Below are 8544 nucleotides of genomic sequence, written 5' to 3' on the forward strand. Positions count from 1 at the left end.
CAAGCGCTTGTAAGTGCAAAGCAAACTGCTTGCTCTGTTAAAAGTTCTTCTGAAGCGGCCGCCAAGTTGTTGTTACTGCGCATATCTAAAGAACATTTGTCTGGTGAACTCGTGGTGTTCCATTGGCTGTGGCACTCGCTGGTCACAGGGTGCTGGGTTTTGTGTTGCGCCCCTGGTAGCTGAGGTGGACTCTCGTGTATATGAGCTATCTTTAACGGTGCATTTTATAGCCAAGCTAATGACTACACTCTTTAAAACTTGGATTGGATTGTATTTTGTCTTTTTGTTAAACACTAGCCAATTGCCCCACAGCCTTTATAGCATGACCCCTTCTCAAAGCAAGCCGATAGAACTGTGCTTTTCCAGCATTTTTTGTTTCAGAGAAACAGTGGTTCTGTGTGTTCGTTTACTGGAACAATGTGCATTTGAACTGGAAGAAAAAAAAAATGGCTGAGCTGTCTCAGGGCTGAAGTAATTGGCGGCACGTGATGCGTGACAGTAATGGGATTTTAGCATTTTAGAACTTTTCTGAATCGGGCATTTTATGTTTAAATTGTGAAATCTTAATGCGAATGCATTCGTTAGCTTCTTGGGTTGAAAATGCAGTGTCCTTGGCACACACAAAAGCTTATGGCTGAAAGAATAACAAACAAATCATGCATTGCTTAGATTCATGCCAAACTTCTCTAACTTCTTGAAATTGATTGAGAAGAAAGTTGGGTAAATTTGCGTCTGGGTGGGATAGAAACCAGGGGCATCCAGAATAGAAGGCAAGACCACCATACAGCTCGATGACTCAAACTGACTAAAAGTAAACCTTGTGAATGTGCCTACAACTTAATTATCTTTGTCAAAGATGTACCGAAGCCTGCATGACTAATTTGAGTGCACTAATGACGGAAGTAACCTTTAGGCGAGTAGCGGGGTACATTCCCATTACGTATGTCCCCTTTGCTTGGCAATGTGAACACAGGTACATGCTGGCTCTTAGTAAAGGAGAAAAGACACGCAAAAGCAGAGACTTCGGAAGCGTTTTGAGGACTGGGGGGCTCAAGGCAATGATGATGGTGGAGATTTTGTCGTTTAGAAACCAAGGTGGGTTTTTTTCGCGCCAGGAATGAATAGCATCTTCACTGAGGTTGGCTCTGCATTTTTAAGTTACAGCTCCTTATCTACTTCAAACATGCTGAGTAGTGGGATAATTAAGGTTAATATTTGTTTCATTAACGAAGAGCAATCGTACCCTCTGCATAGCACTCAAACTGCACTACGTCTTAAGCGTGCATAAGCGTACAAGCATGAATAAAACTATTGGAAGGTAATTGTTTACTCCTCCTTGCAGAAACAGCAAGACTAGTGCTAGTAATGTTTAACAACTTACAAGAAGGAAAGAACCGAGGCAAATTCAGAATTCAGTAATGATTAGCCTCAGCGGACGGGATGTACACTGTGGCAAAATGACTGACATTACAAGCCTCGCACAACTCCAACCAGTTTCTTTTTGTTCATTCTGGAGCCTTGTTCATTCTGGAGCCATGACTTTAACTGGGACAGCCCCTTCTTTCTTGACCAGCTCAAGCCCTCCTGACCACTGACCTCTGAACCCTGACTCCTGACCCTTGAACCCTGACTCCTGCCGGAGCTCCTGTATAAAGGGAAAGGATTGTGATAGTCACGAGAGGAAGCGTTCACCAATTGGACTCTCATGCCTTCTCAGTTTCTACGTTATAGGGAGTGCTGAGGTGTCCACAATTTTTTGGTCTATAGACCTGGTCATAAGTTTTGTCATGCATCATAAGGCTTATCTAGCACTGCCTAACCAGCCCTAACATACAAACAACTGAACGAATTAAGCAGACAAAAGCAGCAATTGAAATATCCAATCCAAAACAAAAGAATGGAAGTGGTAGAGCCTGGAGACTTCCTTCCGACTACTGTTGATGCAAAGGGCTTACCTGATGTACTGCAGCATTGTTACAGACACACAAAAGTGTGGTAAAAATGGGCGCACGCTTCAATTTGTGTGCGAAAGTGAAAGGGACTGTGGGCTGTCCATTTTCTGATCGCGTTTGGGATGCGTTGTGATAATCTGCCCTCAATGGGGTGAATTTGGAAAAAGGGAAACCATTTTCTGGCAAAAAGCAAATGTAAAAAAAAAAAGAAAAGAAATCTATAAGGAGAGTTTGCCAGCATTACTTGTTGCAAGACGCTGCAAATACAAGGCAAGACGTTGCAAGAGCAAGGGTGTGAGGTAAGGGAGGTCTGAAAGAGGGCCAATATGGTCTGATAGGAGAACAACTGGCAAGACAACGGGATGAGTTCTGGTTGGAATTGAGCTCTTATAGTAACATCGCTATTGATGAGTCCTTTATCTGGTAAAGGATAGGAAGAAAAGGATAAAGGCAACTTGGGAAGGTTCAATTAAAAGATATGGGTGCGGGTGTATGTGTACACCCATGTACTAAAATGGGAGTCAGCATACGTACCTTTGTGCCCTTGTACTTTGTTGTGGGATACATTTATGTGGCCTGCGTGTTTCGTTGTGTTTAGGTGGAACTTCAGGGGACATAACTAATAACTAGCACATGCATTGGCATTGCTCCTATGCCCCCCCTTTCCCTTCTTTCATCTAACTCCCATCCTTCCCCTCAATTTCAGCGCCTTCTTATTTCGGGCCGACCTTTCAAGAAGGGGCCAAGTGTTCTTCCCCCTACATGAAAAAACAGGACAAGAGCTTTTTGTTAAATCAGTATAATCCCATCCTCTCCCCCACCTTCACTCTTTCCTTGTAATGCGCAATTTGTATGCAAGTCAGGCGACAGGGGCTGGTCAAACGATTCACGGCACCACGCTCATAACAACTTTTACCCGCACAACGTACTGTTATTTCGGCAACACAAATGCCGCGGGAAGATCAAATGTAAAAAAACAGTGCATCGTTAGGTTGGCTTGCGTGCACAACGCAGGTGCGGTTAAATAAAAAGCCAAATATGCATGCGTCGTATGTCGTTAAGTTGGCTTTCTTGTTCGACGTTCTTGCGGTGAGAAACAAGAAAGCAATAAAACGTGTCGTTATGTTGGCTTTCTTGCACGACATCGATGCAATGCAAAAAAAGCAAAGTGCGTCTAGACAGTGCGCCAGACAAACTTTCATAGACGCTGGGAAATCAATTCCACATGTCGATACTGCGGCCATCTGTGGCGTGCCAGTGGCTGTCTCTAGAGCGTTACCGGGCAGGCAGGAGATACGACTGGTGCCTTTTACCCTTGACAGTGGGAACAAAAAAAAACAACCAGCCGGCAGTGAAACGCGCAAGGTCTGAAAACAACCGACGAAACGGTAAGAACGGACGGTAAGCAACGGTAACTATGCTTACGTGGAGGTAAGTGTAGTTCCCCCGGCACGCACTAGTTCGGCCTGAACAGAACTGAAGCAGTGCTCGAAAAAGTTGTTTCGTAGACAAAAACACTGGCATGACCCATATAATGGTGGACCGCTTCGTGTGCATCGTAATGAAAAACATTTAGTAAAAGTTCAACGTAAACTAAACTTGAATGATAATTCGTTGCGAAAATTGATAGCCAAGCCTGCAATCAATCATAGTTGAAGCAGTGTAAGTTGACAATTCTGACTTGCGGAGTTTAAAGGCGACTAGGAACGTTATATAAGAAGCCATGCTGGCATCGTGCTGTACACGCGAGCTGCAGAAAATGCACAGCTTCCCAGCACTCGGAATGACGCAAAAGACGCGGTGCTTTCTGCTTTTGGGACAGTTCATAGCGTGGATACGTCTTTCTTCCCATTCCCACGACTAGTCCAAGCCAGTAGCTATACTGGCCATACCGCGCCAGTAGCCATACCGCGTTCTCGCCTCCGGCACGAAGACGCACAGGATGGCATTCTTGCAAGCTTTTACGTCCAGTCTCTAAAGCGTCTGTCAGCACCGATATCCCTGCCAGACACAACACCCACAGCGTCTTTGGACACTAACAAAGCCGGACTTGCGCGCCGTTTTCGGTAGAAGGTAGGATGGGCTAGAGAAGCCCTCCGCGTGATGATGCAGTTAAGGTTAAGAGGGCGAGCTTTCTTTGGGAGGAGGAGGAGGAGGAGTAGAAGCAGGAGGGAGACGGGTCCCGCTCTTGGCGCTTGCGCTCGCCTCGTTGGAGGTACAACTGGCGGATGGCTCAGGATCGTCGGAACGCTGTCGTGGACTCGTGGCGCTCTCCGGGCGAGGTAGTCCTTCGAGCGAACAGCTGCCCACGCTTGTCGGGCCAGGGCTTTGGCCTGATGGGGGCTCGGGGAAGCGCCTGCGGTGTTGGGAAATGGAGCAAATTGTGACTGCTGGTTGGTTATCCGCTGCGGCTAAAATTAAGCGTTGCAACTAACAAAGACGGTAATCAGACGGAGAACAAGCGTGCATGTCCTGTCAAATTATCAGCTTAATAGTTGCGAAATAATTTAGTGTTAGGGAAGTTGTTTTAAAAACGCCTTAAATAAAATCAGCGCCCTTCCATGCGCTCTGGTGGGATCAGCTATGCTGGGGTTTAGCTGTATTGCGAATTCTCCTACGTTGAGTTATAAAGACAGTTTACGTCGCAGACGGAGGGCACACACGATCGGTAGGTAGAGACAATGAGGTCTCCAATGCGCCGCACAGGTGGTCGCCGACACAGAGTCTTTAACACGAAAGTGTTTTATACCGGGGTACACCAAGATCTCACTGACGTCATGCCAGAAAAAGTGCCATTGACGCGGCGGCGCACTGGTTGGAGCCCACGAACTCTCTCGCCGCAACGGCAGGTACGAGGCACTCTGTCAACTGCGCAACGAAGTCAGGCGTCACCAGCTCTACAAACACACCTTATATCCTTCCCTGTGACTCATTCAGATGGTGCTGCCGTCCAGGAGAGGCGAAGCGAAGTGCCACGATGCCAGCGCATTCGTGCACGGGGGACGCGCCCTCCGCTGTCGCGTTGTTCCCATGACCGTTATGTGTTTCAAGCTGCTGCTTCTGTGCATGTCACTTTTGGTTTTGTTGTGCCGGAATAAACCGGTTAGTTTTCGCTCCCTCGCGTGTCGGCGTCACTTCGTCTGGAGGGGTGAGGCTCGCCAACCCTTCGCACATGAGGGAAGTTCCTTCAACATTCAACTGCTCCTGTGAATTTTCATAGAAATTTTACTGATTTCTATGAAAAAGGGATCAAACACATTTTTTTACAACATACTAAGAAACTCTATGGCCGCAGAATGGCACGCGGAATCGCGCAATGCCACGGGGGAGGAAACGCCGTGCATGGCGAGGCGTATACACGACTCGGCAAAGAGGCAGCGGCGGTGGAAACGAGTATATAAAGTGGGCTGTAACCGTACCCCCTCCGTAGGTGACCATGCTTCACTGTGCGACACGCTAAGTGGGAAAGCCAGCTTGCAAAATCCAAGCTTACAACGATTCTTTTAAGGTCGGCTTCACCTCTCGACACAAATGCATTGCTCAGAAGGCATTTTTTCTGGGGGCAAGATTTATTTATTTTTATTTATTCATACTGTGAGCCTTGGTCAGGCCCTTACAGGGGTAGGCATAAAAGAGAAACACAAGAGTAGCTTACAAGATCGTCAGAGCGTATACATAAACAAAACACTGATAAGCAACTGAACGCAAAAAAAGCAAATGCAAAAAAGGAAACACCCAACACAGGGTTTATACACAACTAACATGAAGCCAGTATACATTGCAGACACAAAATTAAACAAAAAAGATACATGGTGCATGTTTATACATTGCTGCGTAACCAAAGTTCCTTGACTGTTTCAGCAAATTCCACATTTCGATAGCCCTCGGAAAGAAAGAATATAAGCCGTATTACAGTCGAACCTTGTTACAACGAAGTAATATCGTGGCAGTTGTTTAGTTTGTTACATCCGATATACGTTGTAACAGTAGAAGTAAAAATCGGCTCTAACAAATCGACAATCTGTCTCACGCAAAAATCCTGGAGAATAAACACATTATTGTAATTTTCGGTCCCGCTATACACGAGGTAATCCTTAGCTGTCTCTCTTTGGCATTTCGAATTAAATGGACCGGAAGACGACAACGCGAAATTACATCAGAACAAAGTACGTTTCAGAAAACAGGCCTGCGGTCCAGTTTAGTTGAAGACGGGTGTGATCTTCACCTGGTGGCTATTCACAGCACTGACAAGTGAGGTTTCCCAGTGTCCACACAAGAAAGGGCCTTTTATATTATTGTAGTTTTACAAAATTGTCGTCTATATTTTGCTTTTTAAACTAGCTATCGAGTTTAAAGCCTTGTATGAACAAAATATTTCTTCGTTTGCCGTGTGGCCGCCTAGCTGCTAATGTGCCTGTCCTTAGGATAATTTAGAGATTGAATGATTTAAATCACTACTAGCGTGCATAAAACACTAAGCGTGCTCCAAGGCTGTAGAGGGATTCACAGAAATTGGCAAACGTAGCGGTCTGTAAGCTTCTGCTCATGGCTGTTCAAGTGCTTGCGCAGTACCGAAGATGAGCTCCCAAGTATGGGTGACATTTTGAAGAGACCACGAAGACAACACACACTTTGAAATGACTGGCCTTTACCCGCCGCGGTGGCTCAGTGGCTAAGGCGTTGTGCTGGTGACCACGAGGAACAGGGCTCGATTCCCGGCCGCGGCGGCCGCTTTTCTGATGGAGGCGAAAATCAAAAACGCCTGTGTGTACGAGATTTCGACGCGCGTTAAAGTTCCCCAGGTGGTCAAAATTATTTTAATCCGGAGCCCTCCACTACGGCGCGCCTCATCGCCTGCGCTGCGTCGGTGCGTTGAACCCTACAATCAATCAATCAATCAATCAATCAATCAATCAATCAATCAATCAATCAATCAATCAATCAATCAATCAATCAATCAATCAATCAATCAATCAATCAATCAATCAATCAATCAATCAATCAATCAATCAATCAATCAAATGACTAGGCCTTCAAAGGGTAACTCGCTAAACTCCACTCCAGCCCAGAAGGAATAGATCGCGAATATATGCAAACTAGATCATAGTTCTGCGCTTTACAATATCAACAGCATTGCCATAGGGGCCATATACCAACGGGAGAGTAATTGGTGAGTCAGCTTAATGCTAGCACTCGAAGGCTGCGATCAAATGGAACTAAATCAGCGGCACCGCTGCAATCGCACAATCATGTTGCTTTTTCTGCAGCGTTTGTTGGCGGCCGCCAGTCCCACAGTGTAGTTAGTCTCTGTGACGTCACAACGGGAGTGCGAGAGAGTGACTGCTGAGTCGCCACTCCTTCATCTGTTTTCCTTATCGTCTAGTATAACTGTTGAAAATTTGCGTCGAAATTGGCATGATTGATATTCTGACACCGCAACCTTTCCAGTGTATTAAGCCTGCATTTTATTTCAATTGCCCCTTCAATACACTTCAACGTGATTTATTTAAGTGCAGTTATTTAAATATACATAAGGTGGGAAAATAATTGGTGAGCCGAACCATTTATATTGTGGCAAATTACGCAGCGAAGGTGTTTTGATTACATAGGGTCGCATACACACACGAAACAAAGGTACAAAAAAATACACAAAATTGTTCCGTACGGCCGGCGGCGTCCACGTGGTTGACGGCGGGAGCGGCTGTGTCGCGTTCGACGCGACACTTTACCCCTTCCCCGCGTTTCCACTGCTGCTACACCGTGCCTTCCCACTCTCCGCGGCTCTAATGCAGCCCTGACGCCGCTGTCTACTCTCTCCCGTGACTCCCCCCCTCTTTCTATCCGAATTTTTGCTCACGGACATTTCCCGGCTCTGGTACCCGCTTTAGGAACACATGCATACAGGGCATACTGTAAACAACATTGCCGTTAAATAAAGTTAAAGGGGCCATCAAGACAAAAAATATAAGCTGGGTTCACGGAAAAGAAGCTGCTTTGTCAAGGTAACATTGATACCAATTATATCGTATACTTCAAACAAGCAGATGAAGCAGCGGAAACTTCCCAGATACTTTTCGGCGCTTCCTCTATGACGTCACAGAATATTGTTTGCCCGATTGGCGGCGACCGATCCCAACCATGGCCCAAAAACCTGACTGAGAGGTTGTAGTGGGGCCTCAAATTCCGTTTGATCTTTTCACTTGAGTGCTAATGGGCCGTTAACGCACTGATAAAAATGGCCTTAGTGCTGGCTAATATACTGTTACTCCTGCCCATATCACACCACCGTAGCACGGAATTTGAAAGTTTTTAGATATTTCTCGCGTATTTTTTTTCCGGTTAGCAACACGACTTTCGTGGCTGGAGCGGAGCTGAGCGAATTATCAAAGGTTACACTTTTCAATATTAACAAGGTTCTGTTTTGTCTTGATGACCCCTGTGGCTGGAGGGTCATTCCAATCAACGCGGCCTACACAACTCGGTGTTCCTGTCCCGTCTCTAGCGCGGAGACCTGCGTGCCCGGATGTTTCCGGTGAACCTTCCTCGCGCGTCTACCGCAACCAGGAAGACGCAATTAAGTTAACTAGGTTCC

Source organism: Haemaphysalis longicornis, unplaced genomic scaffold, assembly GCF_048455015.1.
Source record: "Haemaphysalis longicornis isolate Haplotype H1 unplaced genomic scaffold, Haemaphysalis longicornis Haplotype H1 scaffold_5, whole genome shotgun sequence".
Taxonomy (NCBI): Eukaryota; Metazoa; Arthropoda; class Arachnida; order Ixodida; family Ixodidae; genus Haemaphysalis; species Haemaphysalis longicornis.